The sequence below is a fragment of the Ovis canadensis genome, chromosome 6 (genome assembly GCF_042477335.2).
Source record: "Ovis canadensis isolate MfBH-ARS-UI-01 breed Bighorn chromosome 6, ARS-UI_OviCan_v2, whole genome shotgun sequence".
NCBI classification, from domain to species: Eukaryota; Metazoa; Chordata; class Mammalia; order Artiodactyla; family Bovidae; genus Ovis; species Ovis canadensis.
In genome coordinates this window covers 100,610,140-100,630,447 of record NC_091250.1, presented here as the reverse complement: position 1 = coordinate 100,630,447, position 20,308 = coordinate 100,610,140, and positions in this window count along the sequence as shown.

The following is a 20,308-nucleotide window of genomic DNA, read 5'->3' as shown; positions in this document are numbered from 1 at the left end:
GCCGTTCCCGTAAACAAGGGATATCGCCATCCATCAAGCCATCAGTCACTACAGTCGTGCCTGATGATGCACTCTGAGTGAAACTCAGGATGGAGAAAAACAGGATACTGGCCCTACATAGTTAAGAAGCATATCAAAGGAATATTTCAATAAGCCCAGACTCTTGTATCTTTCCATGATATGGAAAAGCACTAAAATCATTCACTTGAGGTTGTTTTTTTTGTTGTTGTTGTTGTTATTTTGGTAATTAGCAGTGTCATTTGATGTTAAACTACATATTTTTTTTCCAACAAAAACTCTTATATATCTTGGTTCCTTCTTTACCTCTTTGGAGCAGTTTCCTCAGAGTCATCTGAGAGGCTGTCTTCCCAAGGTATAGTCTTCAGTAAAGTGAAGTCGCTCAGTCTTGTCCAACTCTTTTCGACCCCATGGACTGTAGCCTATCAGGCTCGTCCGTCCATGGGATTTTCCAGGCAAGAGTGCTGGAGTGGATTGCCATTTCCTTCTCCAGGGGACCTTCCCAACCCAGGAATCGAACCCCTGCATTGCAGGCAGATGCTTTACCATTTGCGCCACCAGGGAAGCCCTAATGTCCTCAAATAAAACATAACTCTCAACTTTAAGGTTGTACATTTGTTTTTTCAATTGACAGAATAGAAAAATGGAAATGGGTAATTACCTTTTCAAAACAGAATAAAAGCAGCAAGAAGCAAAGGAAAGATAAAAAGTGGTCTTAGACAATGATTCCCAGAACAGGGGTTGGGTAAGAGGAGGAGTTAGGGAGTCATGTAAATGACTTAAAAATTTTTGTGGAGGCTAAGGTATTTTTAGTGAGTCCTACAGGTGGGAATTGTGTGTTTGCCTTATCCAAGGAACAGTTTCTGAGCCTAGGAGGATAAAATACTCAGAATTGCTCATCTAAGACATGAATGGTTAAGAACCCTGAAGGAAAAGTTTAAATGTACATAAGATAATAGAAATACTGTTTTTAAGAAAAATGAGTTCTTGAAAAGTTTGTTAAGGAGAAAGAAGCATCAAATTTTTGAAACAAAGTCAGATTTGCTCATTTTTTAATCTTTAACAGTTTCTGTCCTAAAATAAGGGTTTTCCTGGTAGCTCAGCTGGTAAAGAATACACCTGCAATGTAGGAGACCCTGGTTCGATTCCCAGGTTGGGAAGATCCCCTGGAGAAGATAATGGCTACTAATTTCCATATTCTTGGGCTTCCCTGGTGGCTCAGACAGTAAAGAATCAGCCTGCAATGCAGGAGACCTGGGTTTGATCCCCAGGTTGGAAAGATGCCCTGGAGGAGAGAATGGCTACCCACTTCAGTATTCTGGCCTGGAGAATTCCTATTTTATATTTGGCAGCACTTGCTAATTTCTCTTTAAAATTTACCCTATTCATATGGAGCTAAGTTCATTCCTTTATCTATGTATATTTATCGTTCCTGGTGTGCAGAACATTCAAATTACACTGTATACTACAAGTGTGAAAAGAATAAAGATTTTAGTCTTCAAAGAGTTTGCAATTCATTTCAAGAAAAATCTATTAAGCTCAGAAGTGAGGATATAGGATGAGTAAGTTATAACACCTACCCTGAAGGAGTGAAGTCAATTTTCAAGAAGGACTATTGTTCTTTCTCCTGTTCCATGATGTGGGTTCCCTCCCTACATCATCAAGCATTCTTCTGTCATCAGGTGAGTGTCCTACAATTCAATTCAATTTTGACACTATCTACACAAAGATGGGCTTCCCAGGGCCCTAGTGGTAAAGAATCTGCCTGCCAATGTCAGAGACATAAAAGACCTGGATTCAATCCCAGGGTCAGGAAGATCCCTTGGAGGAGGGCACAGCAACCCACTCCAGTATTCTTGCCTGGAGAATCCCATGGACAGAGGAGCCTGATGGGCTACGGTCCATAGGGTCGCACAGAGTCAGACACAATTCAAGTGGCTGAGCACTCACGTACCCAGAGATAAGCATCAGATTGAGTTTAGTCACATAAAACTGCCCTCCATTTCATATGCCAATTGCAAGTCCAAGTTGTGACTTGTGCTTCTGACTGACTGGCTATAAATCAGAGGTTCCCATGACCCCATCCTCCCTTGCTACCGTTTGACTGATTTATTGGAACAGCTCATAGAACTCAGGAAATGAGTTTCCTCACTAAATTACCTGCTTGTTACAAAGGATTTTTTTTAATATAAATTAATAGCCAGAAGAAGAGATACACAGAGCAAGGTCTAGAACAAAGTAGCTTCTGTCATCTTGGAGTTTGGGACCTGGCACAGATGATATGGAAATGTAATTGTAGCTGAACAGGACCCTGGTGTCTTCCCAGGACAGGCCCTCCTCCATGTCCTCTGCTTTAGTTCCTCTCTGAAGTGCTTGGATAATAGTATTTAATGCTCATTTCCTGAGATGTTCTTCAGATGAAAAAAGCCTCCTTATCTCCAACACATGGAAGATGTTAACTACTTGACAACCATGAGCACATAGCTCTAGGTCTCCTGGAACCTAAGGACTGATAATATTCACCTTGTGTGACCCCACCCTGCTACCTCACAGCAGCCAGAGAACTTGATCAAGCTGGTCATGAATCTTGTGACTCAACAATAGAGAAGCCTCTTTGCTGTTGTTGTTCAAGTCATGTCCAACTCTTTGTGACCCCATGGACTGCAACACACCCGGTTCCTCTGTCCTCCACTATCTCATGGAGTTTGCTCAAATTCATCTCCACTGAGTTGGTGATGCTATCTAACCATATCATTCTCTGCCACCCCCTTAGCCTTTTGCCATCAATCTTTCCCAGCATCAGGGTCTTTTCCAGTGAATTATCTCTTCATATCAGGTGGCCAAAACTTCAGCTTTAGCAACAATCCTTCCAATGAATAATCAGGGTTGATTTCCTTTAGGATTGATTGATTTGATCTCCTTGCTTTCCAAGGGACTCTCAAGAGTCTTCTGCAGCACCACAGTTTGAAAGCATCAATTCTTGGGCATTCAGCCCTCTTTACGGTCTAACTGTCACATCCGTACATGATTACTGAAAAAACCACAGGTTTGACTATATGGACCACATTTCACCTCCCTCACTTGGCTTTTAAAAGTGCTTTGCCAAAAGTTTTGGGGGAGCTCAAGGCTTTTTAAGGCATGAGCCACCTTATCACCTTGCATGACGTTGCAAGAAACATTTCTCTGCTCCAAACTCCGTTGTTTCAGTTTGTTTGGCCTCACTGTGCTTGAGGCACAAAAACTTGCATCAGCAGTTTGGTTCAGCAGCTTAAAAGCTCTTAGAATTTTTTCTTTTTCTAAAACAATTTTTATTTATTTGGCTGTGTTGGCTTTAGTGGCAGGATCTTCGTTGTGTTATGTGGGACCTTTTGTTACAGAGTACAGACTCTCTAGTTCTGGTGCTCGGGCTTAGCAGCTGTGGCACACAGGCTCTGGAGCTCAAGAGCTCAGCTTAGTTGCTCCGGCATGAGATCTTTGTTCCCTGACCAGAAATTGAACCCCTGCCCCCTGCATTGGAAGGCAGATTCTTAAGCACTGAACCATCAGGGAAGTCCCTCAGAATCCACCCTTTTTTTTTTTTCCCGAGTTTTTATGGAAGCGTCATTGCAGAGTCTTGAATGATTAAATCACTGACCTTTGATAGTTGAACTCAATCTCCCACCTCTCAATCCTCTCTGGAGGTAGGGAGGTGGGATTCAAGGATCCAAACTTCTAATCACTTGGTTGAGTCCCCTGGCAACCAAACCCCACCCTTAGGTGATCTAGGAGCTTCCCAATAGTCACTCAACCCGGGTTTGATAGGTAGGGAAGGTCCTCTGGAATAAGGAATGGCTACCGCCGCAGTATTCTTGCCTGGCAAATCCCATGGACAGAGGAGCCTGGTGGGCTACAGTCCATGGGGTTGTAAAGAGTTGGACACAACTGAGTGACTAACACTTTCACTTTGGCTTCCCAAGTGGCACTAGTGGTAAAGAATCCGCCTGCCAGTGGAGGAGATGCAAGTGACACAAGTTCATGCCTTGGATGGGGAAGATCCCCTGGAGAAAGAAATAACTCACTCCACTATTCTTGCCTGGAAAATCCCATGGACAGAGGAGCCTTGTGGGCTACAAGTCCATGGGTCACATAGAATCAGATACTACTGAGCTACTGAGCACACGCAACATAACAGAATACATTTTTATGGCTCCAGTCACTTAGGAAATTCCTAGAGTTTTAAAAGCTCTGTACCAGAAATGAGGATGAAGACTAAATATATATTTCCTATTATAAATCTGAGAAATGAAATATTCCTGCCATATTAGTAAACAAAGATGTCACAGCCCTCAGTGATTCTGGCCCTCCAATTGCGAATTTCTGAGCCCTGAGGATGCCCAGGAAGGAGAACAATACCTGTGATGGAGCAGCCATTAGGCTATGGCCACTGCCTACACTGAGCCTTGAGGAACTCAGGGACTAGCCTCAGATAGCTGAGATGCATAAAGTGATTTCAGTGAAGCCCGACTCCTGCATCTTCCCATATATAGAAAAGTGCTAAATTCCTGCACTTGAGATATCTGGTTTTCTTTATTTCACAAAAATACTTTTGATGTTCAGACTATCTGTGTCTTGTTGCAAACCTCTGTATAACCTGACTTCCACCCTCTTCCACCACCCCCTCCAACCCCTCCCTAGTCTCCTCAAAGCAGTTGTCTCAAGGCTACTTGACATGCTGCCTCCTGGGTTTAAGTCCTAAACATTTCTACCAAATAAATAAGACAAACTATCAACTTTTAAGTTGTGACTTTTTTTTTTAATAGACAAATCATAATATCATAATTACATACAATGTAAAGAGACTGTTATAATCCAGTGAAATAGCATTGTGGTTAAGAACATAGACATTTTCTTTTCTTGTTTTTGCTGTACTGTGCAGCATATGAGATCTTAATTCCCCAACCAGGGATTGAACCTGTGCCCCTACAATGCAAACGTGGAGTCTTACTGCATCACCAGAGAAGTCCCTAGAACACAGACTTTTAATCCAAATTGCCTGGGTTCTAAACCAGTTATTTCATTGACTGAGTACATGACATTTGAAAAGATATTTAATATCTATTTGTTTAGTAGGGATAATAACAGAACCTTCTTCATAGAGTGAATTTGAAGTTTTAGTGATTCAATATATCTAAAGAATCCAAAACAAAATCCAGTACATAGTAAAGACTATATTATTAACTGCGATTGTAACGAAGAATCTGCTATTAATCCTTATATGTGGAACCTAGAAAGATGGTACTGATGAAGCTATTTGCAGGGCAGCAGTGGAAACACAGACATGCAGAAAAGACTTGTGGACACAGCAGTGAAGGAGAGGGTGTGACAGATGGAAATAGTAGCATGGGAACATTTACATTACCATATGTAAAATAGCCAGTGGGAATTTGCTGTATGACTCAGGGAGCTCACTCAACCTGGTTCTCTGTGACAACCTAGAGGGGTGGAATGGGGTGGGAGGGAGGTTCAAGAGAGAGGAGACATATGTATACCTGTGGCTGATTGATGCTGATGTATGGCAGAAACCAACACAATATTGTAGAGCAATCAACCTTCAATCAAAAAAAAAAGAATGTTACCAAATCTCAGCTCGTGCGCCCAATGAACAAGGAGGTCAAACAAATGGAACTGAGTTTGGAGTAAAGAAAGGTTTACTGTAGCACCAAAAAAAAGAGAGAAATTGAAGCTGAGTGGGACCCTGTGGGACTTTCCCAGGTATAAAAAACTTACTGTGTCATCGTTCCTCCAACTCCATCCCATTTTTTGGGCAGATTTCAAACATTTATGGTTAGAGAAATGAAAAAATTCAGAAACAAAGGAAAAACAGTCAAAAAACAATAGTGCAATAAGAAAGCAGAATCCTACTCCTCCCCCCGCACCACCCCAAAAGAATATACACTGCAGTATACCTTTGAGTTATTCTACAGGACCTATTGGAAAAGGGCGTGGCAACCCACTCCAGTATTCTTGCCCGAAGAATCCCATGGACTAAGGAGCCTGGCAGGTTACAGTTCATGGGGTCCCAAAGAGTTGGACAAGACTGAAGCGACTTAGCACGCACAGGAACTATGGCTCCCCACCCAGGTGGAGAATAGCAACTACATACTGAGACCCCAGACAGGTTGGAACCAGAAGGCTCAGGATTAAGATTCCTAGAGCACTGCCCTGTTACCTCACCACCAACCAATCAGGAGAAAGTCACACACCCTACAGCCCCATCCCCAAATTTTACCTATAAAAACTCTGAAAATTACAGGAGAGTTCAGGTCTGTGAACAGGAGCCAAACCACCCCTTTTCCTTGTGTGGTCCTTTCTCTGCTCCAGACCCTGATGTTTGGGGCTTATTTGGCCTCAGTGTGCATCAGGCATATGATGCACATGCATATGATGCCATACCCTTACCTTTGGCAACAAAATGAGTCAACAGCATTAGCTCCAATGGCAGGAGAAAAAAAAAAAAAAAGTATAAACTTTCAATTGGCTAGTTTGGCTAAAAGATCAAACAACTCCTAAGAGGACTTTTGCAGATAAGAACGAAAGGATTCAGAACAAGATGGTGGAGGAGTAGGTGGATGTGGAGTACATCTCTCTCCACAGATACATCAGGAATACACCTTCAGACACAGAAGTGCCTGCAGAACACCAGCTGAGAGCGAACAGGAGTACCTGACCAGTGGAAAAGAATATATAGTGCCACGCAAAACTCGGTAGGATGAAGGAACTAGGGGGAAAAACAGGAGTGTTAGTAGGACTGGACCTGCGTGGGGAACTGAAGCAGGGGAGCAATTGTCCAAGTGAGAGGAGAAACATTTAAGGCTGAGAGTGAAACAGCTGATCTGTGGCAGCCTAAATGGAATGAGAATCAGACAGTCCTTACCACAGCCATACATACCCCAGACAGGAATGCTGGTCCCCTGGAAGGCGCAGTGGCTGGGAGCTGGAGTTAAGGGATTGTGGAGCAATTGCAGGGTGAGGGCTGCTGTTGACTGTGGAGAGATGGACTGAGGGGATGTGAGGGAGGAGATCGTGGTGGGAAATGCTGGTGGAAGAAAGCCAGGCAGCTATGGAAGCAGGACAATACTGCTGAGTCATACACAGTGGGTGGAGCCATCACCATAGCCTCTCTCTCCCCACCGGCAAGCATTGGCAGAAGAACGATAGAGAGGCTGGGTTATCAAATGCCTAACTCACTGAACTACAGAATAGGACTGCACCCAGGTTGCCCCTTTAAGTGCCTGATGCACCAATCTACAGAGTAGGACCCCAGCCAGGGCGACCTCTCTATGTGCCTGATGTGCTGAACAACAGAGAAGGACCCCAGGCAGGGGAGCCCTCTAAGTGCCTGAATGGGCAGAGCTATGGAGAAAGACTGGCCAAAGAGGCCTTCTGATCGCCAGCTACAAGAGGTTCACAAAAAGATTCTGATAGGGCCATAACTCCTGCAGTGGAAGCAGTCCGTGTCCCTGTACACTTTGCCCCGCGAAGGTCCCTGCAAACCAAGCAGCTGTGCCACCTTCACGCTCAACTATCACTGGGGCAGAGTTGCCTTAGGCCAAAAATTCTTTCATCTATGCATGCAGGATCACTTCGGTCATGTCGTCTCTTTGCTACCCTGTAGACTATGGTTTGCCAGGCTTCTCTGTCAGGGAAGGGGGTTCTCCAGGCAAGAATACTGGAGCCTATTGGCCAATCCTGGTTGCCTTACCTTTCAGAACACTATTTCCTGTGGCCCTAGCCATCAACTCCCCTATCTGGTGCTGCCAGAACCCCTGTGACCCAAGCAGCTGCACCACCTCCACACCAGGCCCTCACGAGCAAATCCAAGTCCTCCAGGGAAGCCGCAGGAGCAAATCCCACTGGACAAACCACATATAGAGGTGAAAATAAAACCACAGTTGAAATACAGGGGCAGTGTGGCTAAGGAAGAAGACCCAAAGCCTTCCCACCAGCTGTACAAGCTACAGATTAAATCCACACAATCACCTAGGCAGACTGTGTCTATGGAATATATAAAAGGTCATAGAGAACTCCCATGAAAGAAAATGTGCTAGTTCTGATGGCTGTGGATGTTGAAGGCAAAGACACACAGGAGTAGGACCAGATTAGAATCTGAGCTGCCCCCACAGCAAGTCCAGAGATCAGCACAGTGGTTGAGGGCATCCTAGGGATAGGGAGGTAAGGTGAACTGTGACTCCCAGCTAGGGAAAGGACTCTGACAGCAATGACTCAAGAAAAACATTTCTTATTCTTATGTTTTGACTTGTTCTGTAGATTCTTTTGGACTTTTTTTCTACCCCCCACCCCCACCCCGTCCCGTTGTAGTTGTTGATTTTATTGGCAGTATGAGAATCCCAGGGACGGGGGGAGCCTAGTGGGCTGCCATCTCTGGGGTCACACAGAAGTGACTTAGCAGTAGCAGTGAAGTCCAATTAAGCTTTTGAGCTTCTTTTCTCCTCAGTCACATTTTTTATTGTTGTTATAAACCTCTGCCTCTAAGTTGGGCTTTTGCAGCTCAAAAGAGTTTTCCTTTTTTTCCTCTCTCTCTCTCTTTTCTATTTTTTTAATTTTAATTTTTAAACCTATTATTATTTTCTCTACATTTATTCCTTTGTTTGTCCTTCCTACTGTTCTTTTCCCCTTGCAGTTAATCTTTAATATACATAAATCTTCTTCATCTACCTCTATTTAATGTTGCATGTCTGTTCTTTCTTTCTTTTCTTTCCTCTCAACATATTTGTTAGTTTTGTTTTCACTGCTTTATTCCCCACTTGGCACCTTGCTTTAGTTTTGTTTTCCAGTTTGTGCTTTAGTTAGTTTTGTTCTGGTAGATATAAATTTTGATTTCCTTTGTTCACCAGGTGAATCTATTGTACTTTATTTTTGTTGGACTGTTTTGATTTCGCTTATGGGTGTATGTGTATATGTATATATTCAGTCACACTTTTTATTGTTGTTATAAACCTCTACCTCTATATTGGACTTTTGCAGTTCTGGGGAGTTTTCCTTTTTTTTTTTTTTTTCCTTTCTCATTTTTATAATTTTCATTTTTTTAAACTTATTGTATTTTTCTACATTTATTCCTTTGTTTGCCTTTCCTGCTGTTCTTTTCCCCTTGCAGTTAATCTTTAATGTATATAAATCTTCTTCATCTACTTCTATTTAATGTTGCATATCTATTCTTTCTTTCTTTTCTTTCCTCTCAACATATTTGTTAGTTTTGTTTTCATTGCTTTATTCCCCACTTGGCACCTTGCTTTAGTTTTGTTTTCCAGTTTGTGCTTTAGTTAGTTTTGTTCTTAACTGGTAAATATAATTTTTGACTTCTTTTATTCTCTGGGTAAATTTACTGTACTTTATTTTTGTTGGACTGTTTCGGCTTTGCACATGAGTGTACATGTATATGTTTATATTTCATTATTTTAATTGTTATTTACCTGCTTTTGTAGCTTCCATTTGTCTGGGATTTATATTTGGTTTCTCATTTTTGGATATTTGTTTTAATCTCACTTAATACTTAATACCATAACGAACCACCTGTGGAATCTTCAGTCCTGACCAGAGATCAAGAACCTTTGGAGTGGGAGCATTGATCCCAAGACCCTAGAATACCAGAGAACTAACCCTAGGGAGTATCAAATAGTGAGAATTCACACAAACAAAACCACTTGAATACAAGACCGAGCATCATCCAACCACCAGTAGCACCCTGTGCAGGATGTCTCATCTAAACAACAAACAAAACAAAAATTCAAACCCAGTCATCATCAGACAGGATTAACACTTCACTCAACCTTGCCCATTAGAGGAAAAACAAACAAACAAACAAAAACTCAGCACAAATCTCACCCTATGCAAAGCTTACACAAACCACTGGACCAACCTTAGGAGGGCAGAAACCAAAAGGAAGAAAGAATTCAACTTTCCCTGAAGCCTGGGAAAAGGAGACTGCAAACACAATAAGTTAAAAAAATAATAATAATGAAAAGGCAAAAAACTACTACACAAATGAAGGAACAAACTAGAAATACAGAAGTCCAAATAAATGAAGAGGAAATAGGCAAACTACCTGAAAAAGAATTCAGAATAATGATAGTAAAGATGTTCAAAAACCTTGGACACAAAATGGAAAAAATGAAAGAATCAATTAACAAACTTAGAAGAATTAAAGAATAAACATACAGAAACAAACAACAAAATTACTGAAATTAAAAATATTCTAGGAGGAATCAATAGTAGAATATCTGAAGCAGAATAACAAATCAGTGAGCTGGAAGATAAAATGGTAGAAATAACTTCTGAAGAGCAGAATAAGTAAAAAGAATGAAAAGAACTGAGGATAGTTTCAGAGACCTTGGGGACAATATCAAACACACCAACATTCAGATTAGAGGGGTCCCAGAAGAGAAAAAGAAAGGGTATGAGAAAATTTTTGGAGATTATAGTTGAAAATTTCCCCAACATGGAAAAGGAAATAGTCAATTAAGTCCAAGAGAATGAAGTGTCCCATACAGGAGAAACCCAAGGAGAAACACACTAAGACACATACTAATCAAATTAGCAAAGACTATAGCATATTCAAAAGCAGAGACATTACTTTGCCGACTAAGGTCCATCTAGTCAAGGCTACGGTTTTTCCTGTGGTCATGTATGGATGTGAGAGTTGGACTGTGAAGAAGGCTGAGCGCCGAAGAATTGATGCTTTTGAACTGTGGTGTTGGAGAAGACTCTTGAGAGTCCCTTGGACTGCAAGGAGATCCAACCAGTCCATTCTGAAGGATTTCTTTGGAAGGAATGATGTTAAAGCTGCAACTCCAGTACTTTGGCCACCTCATGCGAAGAGTTGACTCATTGGAAAAGACTCTGATGCTGGGAGGGATTAGGGGCAGGAGGAGAAGGGGATGACAGAGGATGAGATGGGTGGATGGCATCACTGACTTGATGGACGTGAGTCGAAGTGAATTCCAGGAGTTGGTGCTGGACAGGGAGGCCTGGCGTGCTGTGATTCATGGGGTCTCAAAGAGTCGGACACGACTGAGCAACTGAACTGAACTGAACTGAAACACAAGGAAAATATTAAAAAAGCAAAGGAGAAGCAACAAGTAACATACAAGGAAAACCCCATATACTTAACAGCTGATCTTTCAGCAGAAACTCTGCAGGTCAGAAGGGAATGGCAGGATATATTTAAAGTACTGAAAAGGAAAAATCTAGAATCAAGATTACAGTACCCAGTGATGATCTCATTCAAAATTGATGGAAAAATAAAAAGATTTTCAGACAAGCAAGTTAACAGAATTCAGTACCAACAAACCAGCTTTACAACAAATGTTAAAGGGACTTACATAATCAAGAAATACAAGAGGAGAAAAAAGATTTGCAAAATCAACCCCAAATAATTAAGAAAATGGCAATAGGAACATGTATATCAATAGTATATCCATTTAAATGTAAATGGATTAAATGCTCCAACCAAAAGACACAGACTGGCTGAATGGATACAAAAACAAGACCCATATATATACTGTCGAAAAGAAACCCACTTCAGACCTAAAGACACATATAGACTGAGAGTGAGAGGATGGAAAAATATGTTCCATGCAAATGGGAAGCAAAAGAAAGCTGGAGTAGCAATCCTCATATCAGAAACAATAGACTTTAAAATAAAGATTACAAGAGATAAGGAAGGACACTACATAATGACCAAGGGATCGATTCAAGAGGAAGACATAACAATTGTAAAGACCTATGCACCCAAATCAGTTCAGTTCAGTTCAGTTCAGTTCAGTTCAGTCGCTCAGTTGTGTCCGACTCTTTGAGACCCCATGAATCGAAGCACGCCAGGCCTCCCTGTCCAGCACCATCTCCCGGAGTTCACTCAGACTCATGTCCATCAAGTCAGTGATGCCATCCAGCCATCTCATCCTCTGTCTTCCCCTTCTTCTCCTGCTCCCAATCTTCCCAGCATCAGAGTCTTTTCCAATGAGTCAACTCTTCGCATGAGGTGGCCAAAGTACTGGAGTTGCAGCTTTAACATCATTCCTCCCAAAGGAATCCTAGGACTGATCTCCTTTAGAACGGACTGGTTGGATCTCCTTGCAGTCCAAGGGACTCTCAAGAGTCTTCTCCAACACCACAGTTCAAAAGCATTAATTCTTTGGCACTCAGCTTTCTTCACGGTCCAACTCTCACATCCATACATGACCACAGGAAAAACCATAGCCTTGACTAGACAGACCTTTATTGACAAAGCAATGTCTCTGTTTTTAATATGCTGTCTAGGTTGGTCATAACTTTCCTTCCAAGGAGTAAGCGTCTGTTAACTTCATGGCTGCAATCACCAACTGCAGTGATTTTGGAGCCCAAAATAATAAAGTTTGACAGTGTTTCCATTGTTTCCTCATCTATTTCCCATGAAGTGACGGGACAAGATGCCATGACCTTCGTTTTCTGAATGTTGAGCTTTAAAACAACTTTTTCGCTCCTCTCTTTCACTTTCATCAAGAGGCTCTTTAGTTCCTCTTCACTTTCTGCCAGAAGGGTGCTGTCATCTGCATATCTGAGGTTATTGCTATTTCTCCTAGCAATCTTGATTCCAGCTTGTGCTTCTTCCAGCCCAGCATTTCTCATAATGTACTCTGCATAGAAGTTAAATAAGCAGGGTGACAATATATAGCCTTGACATACTCCTTTTCCTATTTGGAACCAGTCTGTTGTTCCATGTCCAGCTCTAACTGTTGCTTCCCGACCTGCATATAGGTTTCTCAAGAGGCCAGTCAGATGGTCTGGTATTCCCATCTCTTTCAGAATTTTCCACAGTTTATTGTGATCCACACAGTCAAAGGCTTTGGCATAGTCAATAAAGCAGAAATAGATGTACTTCTGGAACTCTCTTGCTTTTTCCATGATCCAGTGGATGTTGGCAATTTGATCTCTGGTTCCTCTGCCTTTTCTAAAACCACTTGAACATCTGAAAGTTCATGGTTCACATATTGCTGAAGCCTGGCTTGGAGAATTCTGAGCATTACTTTACTAGCATGTGAGATGAGTGAAATTGTGTGGTAGTTTGAGTATTCTTTGGCACTGCCTTTCTTAGGAATTGAAATGAAAACTGACCTTTTCCAGTCCTGTGGCCACTGCTAAGTTTTCCAAATTTGCTGGCATATTGAGTGCAGCACTTTCACAGCATCATCTTTCAGGATTTGAAACAGCTCAACTGGAATTCCATCACCTCCACTAGCTTTCTTCACAGTGATGCTTTCTTAGGCGCATTTGACTTCACATTCCAGGATGTCTGGCTCTAGGTGAGTGATCACACTATCATGATTATCTGGACCATGAAGCTCTTTTTTGTACAGTTCTTCTGTGTATTCTTGCCACCTCTTTTTCATATCTTCTGCTTCTGTTAGGTCCATACAATTTCTGTCCTTTATCGAGCCCATCTTTGCATGAAATGTTCCCTTGGTATCACTATATTTTTTGAAGAGATCTCTAGTCTTTCCTATTCTGTTATTTTCCTCTATTTCTTTGCATTGATTGCTGAGGAAGGCTTTTTTTTATCTCTCCTTGCTATTCTTTGGGACTCTGCATTCAGATGCTTATATCTTTCCTTTTCTCCTTTGCTTTCTGTTTCTCTTCTTTTCACAGCTATTTGTAAGGCCTCCTCAGACAGCCATTTTGCTTTTTTGCATTTCTTTTCCATGGGGATGGTCTTGATCCCTGTCTCCTGTACAATGTCATGAACCTCCATCCATAGTTCATCAGGCACTCTATCTATCAGATCTAGTCCCTTAAATCTATTTCTCACTTCCACTGTATAATCATAAGGGATTTGATTTAGGTCATACCTGAATGGTCTAGCGGTTTTCCTTACTTTCTTCAATTTGAGTCTGAATTCGGTAATAAGGAGTTCATGATCTGAGCCACAGTCAGCTCCTGATCTTGTTTTTGTTGACTGTATAGGGCTTCTCCATCTTTGGCTGCAAAGAATACAATCAATCTGATTTCGGTGTTGACCATCTGGTGATGTCCATGTGTAGAGTCTTCTCTTGTGTTGTTGGAAGAGAGTGTTTGTTATTACCAGTGCATTTTCTTGGCAAAACTCTATTTGCCCTGCTTCATTCCGTATTCTAAGGCCAAATTTGCCTGTTACTCCAGGTGTTTCTTGACTTCCTACTTTTGCGTTCCAGTCCTATATAATGAAAAGGACATCTTTTTTGGGTGTTAGTTCTAAAAGGTCTTGTAGGTCTTCATAGAACCGTTCAACTTCAGCTACTTCAGCATTACTGGTTGGGGCATAGACTTGGATAACTGTGATATTGAATGGTTTGCCTTGGAAACAAACAGAGATCATTCTGTCATTTTTGAGACTGCATCCAAGTGCTGCATTTCGGACTCTTTTGTTGACCATGATGGCTACTCCATTTTTTCTAAGGGATTCCTGCTGCAGTAGTAGATATAATGGTCATCTAAGTTAAATTCACCCATTCCAGTCCATTTTAGTTCACACCCAACATAGAAGCAACTCAATACATAAGACAAACACTAACAAACATAAAAGGATAAATTGACAGTAACACAATAATAGTAGAAGTCTTTAACACACTGCTCACACCAATGGACAAATCATCAAAGGATAAAATTAATAAGGAAACACAAGTCTTAAATGATACATTAGATGAGATGGATCTCATTGATATCTTCAGGACATTTCATCTAAATGCAGAAGAATACACCTTCCCCTCACATGCACATAGAATATTCTCCAGGTTAGACCACATTTGGAGAAGGCAATGTCAACCCACTCCAGTGTTCTTGCCTGGAGAATCCCAGGGATGGGGGAGCCTGGTGGGCTGCCATCTCTGGGGTTGCACAGAGTTGGACACGACTGAAGCAACTTAGCAGCAGTAGACTGCACCTTGCATCACAAATAAAATCTCAGTACATTTAAGAAAATTGAAACCATATCAAGCATCTTCTCCCACCACAACGCTATGAGACTAGATAAGAATTACAAGAAAAAAACTGTAAGAAACACAAATACATGGAAATTAAACAACACATTTCTAAATAACCAACAGGTTACAGAAGAAATCAAAAGAGAAACCAAAAAATTTATAGAAACAAATGACAGAGAAAACACAATAAATCAAAACCTATGGGATGCAGCAAAAGCAGTTCTAAGAGGGAAGTTTATAGCAATACAATAGTACCTCAAGAAACAAAAAACACATCAGATAGACAACCTAACTTTATACCTAAAGCAACTGGACAAAGAAGAACAAAAAACCCCCAAAATTAGTAGAAGGAAAGGAATAATAAAGATCTGAGCAGAAATAATTGAAAAAGGAATGAAAGAAACAATAGTAAAGATTAATAAACCTAAAAGCTGGTTCTTTGTAAAGATAAAGAAAATTGACAAGCCTTTAGCCAGACTCATCAGGAAAAAAAGAAGACTCAAATCAACAAAATTAGAAATAAAAAGGGAGAGTTTACAACAGACAATGCATAAATACAAAGGATTATAAGAAGCTATTAAGAACAACTATATGGTAATAAAATGAATAACCTGGAAGAAATGGACAGATTCTTAGAAAAGTTCAATCTTCCAGGACTGAACCAGGAAGAAATAGAAATTATGTATGAATAACCCAATTACAAACCCTGAAATTGAAGCTATGATAAAAAAATCTCTCCCTCGCCAAGAAAAAAAAAAAAAAATCTCAGGACCAGATGGCTTCACAGGAGCATTTTATCAAACATTTAGAGAAGTGCTAATGCCTATCTTTTAAAACTTCCAAAAAATTGCAGAGGAAGGAACGCTTCCAAACTCATTCTATGAGGCCACCATCATCCTGATACCAAAACCAGACAAAGACAATACACACAAAAAAGAAAGCTACAGGCCAATATGAACATAGATGCAAAAATCCTCAACAGGATTTTAGCAAACAGAAGTCAGCAACACATTAAAAAGGTCATATACCATGATCAAGTTGGGTTTATTCCAGAAATGCAAGGATTCTTCAGTATATGCAAATCTATCAATGTGATAAACTATATTAACAAATTGAAAGGTAAAAACCATATGATTATCTCAGTAGATGCAGAAAAAGCCTTTGACAAAATTCAGTACTCATTTATGATTAAAACTCTTCAAAAAATGGGCATAGAAGGAACCTACCTCAACATAGTAAAGGCCATATATGATAAACCTATAGCAAACATTAATCTCAATGGTGAAGAACTGAAAGCATCCCCCTTAATATCAGGAACAAGACAAGGGTGGCCACTTTCACCAGTATTATTCAACATAGTTCTGGAAGTCCTAGCTACAGCAATCAGGGGAGAGAAATAAATAAAAGGAATTGAGATCAGAAAAGAAGAAATAAAGCTCTCACTGTTTGCAGATGACATGATACTGTACATAGAAAACCCTAAAAACAGTATCAGAAAATAACTAGAACTAATCAGTGAATTTAGCAAAGTTGCAGGATACACAATCAATACACAGAAATCACTTGCATTTCTATATACTAACAATGAAAAATCAGAAGGAGAAATTAAGGAATCAATCCCATTCACCATTGTAAACTTACCTAAGGAGACAAAAGAATTGTACACAGAAAATGATAAGACACTAATGAAAGAAATCAAAGACTACATAAACAGAGAGATATCCCATGTTCCTGGGTAGGAAGAATCAATATTGTGAAAATGACCATAGTACCAAATGCAATCTACAGATTCAATGTGATCCCTATCAAATTACTAATGGCATTTTTCACAGGACTAGAACAAATAATTTCACAATTCATATGGAAACACAAAAGACCCCGAATAGCCAAAGCAGTCCTGAGAAAGAAGAATGGAGCTGGAGGAATCAACCTTCCCAACTTCAGATTATACTACAAAGCTACGGTCATCAAGACAGTATGGTACTATCACAAAACAGAAATATAGACCAATGGAATAAGATAAAAAGCTTGGAAATAAACCCATGCACCTATGGGTACCTTATTTTTGACAAAGGAGGCAATAATATACAATGCGGCAAAGACAGCCTCTTCAATAAATGGTCCTGGGAAAACTGGACAGCTACATGTAAAAGAATGAAATTAGAACAATTCCTAACACCACACACAAAGATAAACTCAAAATGGATTAAAGACCTAAATGTAAGACCAGAAACTATAAAACTCTTAGAGGAAAACATACAAACAACACTCAATGTCATAAATCAAAGCAAGATCCTCTATGACCCACCTCCTACAGTAATGGAAATAAAAACAAAAGTGAACAAGTGGGACATGATTAAACTTAAAAGATTTTATATAGCAAAGAAAACTATAAGCAAGGTGAAAAGACAACCCTTAGAATGGGAGAAAGTAATAGCAAATGAAGCAACTGACAAAGGATTAATGTCCAAAATATGCAAGCAGCTCATACAACCCAATGCCAGAAAAACAAGCAATGCAATCAAAAACTGGATAAAAGACTTAAACAGACATTTCTCCAAAGACATACAAATGGCTAACACATGAAAAGATGCTCAACATCACTCATTATTACAGAAATGCAAATCAAAACTACAATATCACCTTACACTTATCAGAATGGCCATCATTGAAAAGTCTGCAAACAATAAATGCTGGAGAGGGAGCAGAGAAAAGGCAATACTCTTGCATTGTTGGTGGGAATGTAAATTGCAACAGCCACTATGGAGGATGGTATGGAGAGTCCTTAAAACACTAGGAATAAAACCACCAATGAATCAGCAATCCCACTACTAGGCATATACCCTGAGGAAACAAAAACTGAAAAAGACACATATATACAATTTTTCACTGCAACACTATTTACAATATCTAGAACATGGAAGCAACCCAGATGTCCATCAACAGATGAATGGATAAAGAAGTTGTGGTATATATACACAATGGAATATTACTCAGCCATAAAAAGGAATGCATTTGAGTCAGTTCTGATGAAGTTGATGAACCTAGAACCTATTATACAGAGTAAAGTGAGTCAGAAAGAGAAAGATAAAGATCATATTCTAACACATATATATGGAATCTAGAAAAATGGTACTGAAAATTTATTTACAGGGTAGCAATGGAGAAACAGACATAGAGAACAGACTTATGGACGTGAGGGGAGGGGAGGAGAGGGTGAGATGTATGGAAAGAGTAACATGGAAACTTACATTACCATTTGTAAAATAGATAGCTAACAGGAATTTGCTATATGGCTCAGGAAACTCAAACAGGGGCTCTGTATCAATCTAGAGGGGTGGGATGGGAAAGGAGACGGGAAAGAGATTCAGAAGGGAGGGGATATGTGTATACCTCTGGCTGATTCATGTTGAGGTTTGACAGAAGACAACAAAATTCTGTAAAGCAATTATCCTTCAAAAAAATAAATTAAAAAGAACGAAAGGATTCGTTAATGCACTGAAAAATGACTGCCTGTTGTCTATAAAAAAAGAGGTTTTGCTTTTTGAAAATGAGAAACTGTTAATTTCTTAATTTTACTCCCAGGGGTTTTCCAAATTTCAGACATTTTTTGTGAGTGAATCTGCCCAGCATTCAGAAGACTACAAGCAATGAAAGGAAAGCTACAGAGAAGCATCAGTTTTGTCCCAGGGCTTTGCAATGAAAGTGCCACCTGCTTCTTTTTGGGGTGACTACACCCTGTCTTCTCCAGGCATTGTGGTTTCTCCTGTAAACGTAACAACCATTTGTCTTTCTGACAACATTTCATTGTCAGGGAGTTTCTAGACAGGGATCTCTGAGTCAAATTCTCAAATTATATGCATCCACCAACCCTTATATTACAATTACTCTTTTGGGTTTGGGAACGCATGTAAGAATTAAAGATTTTAAATTTTTTTTTTAAAAAATTAATTAATTAATTAAAAAAAATAAAAAATAACTACATACATCACCAGTTACACAACTGCTTAAGTGAGTGGTAATATTAGTAGGCAAACTCCTAGAGAAATCATGCTGGTGACCACAGTTATTAAAGTGCACAGTTAAAATGGGTGCATGCCTTTCTAATCGCTGGACCACAAAGGCATTCCCATGAAATGTTTGCATGTTGTCAGGAAGGCACCAAAGTTTGAAGATTTCTTCACCATAATAGTATTGACTTGGCACTTCAGAACAAAAATTAAGGGCTTTGTAAGGGGGTTGCCTTAGCTTTATGCTGCCTAGTTTGGGATTTCTCCTGATAAAGAACATTATGCAGTATTTTGAGTGGACATTAAATTTTCCCTTTTAAGAAACACAGATGAAATTGCATTTTGTTAGCTGCTTTATTACGGCTTCCCTGGTGGCTCAGATCGTAAAGAATTTGCCTGCACTACAAGAGACCTTGGTTTGATCTCTGGGTTGGGAAGATGCCGTGGAGAAGGGAACAGCAACCCACTCCAGTATTCTTGCCTGCATGATGCCATGGACAGAGGAGCCTGGTGGGCTAAAGTCGATGGGGTCGCAAAGAGTCGGACATAACTGAGCAACTAACACACACACAGCTGCTTTATCAAGTCTTTATATGATAACTAGTCATCAACAATTTCTTTCCTTAATCGATTTTAGTTTGGTCAAATATTTCCCAGAGTAAAATTAGAGGACAGGATATTCCTGCACATATGTAAATTAATTTATAATGAAACAATACACATATTAGACTATGAGAAAGACTATACACATATTAGAACTGAGAAAAGCAATAGAAATATTGATATCACTAATGAATAAACTATTTGGTCCAGGAAATGAAGTGATTTGTGCATTCTGGTGTGTAGGGCTAGCAAATTTTCTTATTTCTGGACCCTTTGCTTTAATTTCTAACTCAAATTAGCATTATATAAGTGATTGGACAGCTCACAGAGCAATACTGACACTGTGAATAAATTGGGCTTACTACCTCCATTTCAGATCTTTTCTAGCTATCTATCTTTCTGGTCAGATGAAAGACAGGACTTGGTTTAGCAGCTCTCTTTAGTAGAAGGGATGAATTCTGAAGATCAGCCCTGGGATTTCTTTGGAAGGAATGATGCTAAAGCTGAAACTCCAGTACTTTGGCCACCTCATGCGATGAGCTGACTCATTGGAAAAGACTCTGATGCTGGGTGGGATTGTGGGCAGGAGGAGAAAGGGAAGACAGAGGATGAGATGGCTGGATGGCATCACTGACTCAATGGACGTGAGTCTGAGTGAAGTCCGGGAGTTGGTGATGGACAGGGAGG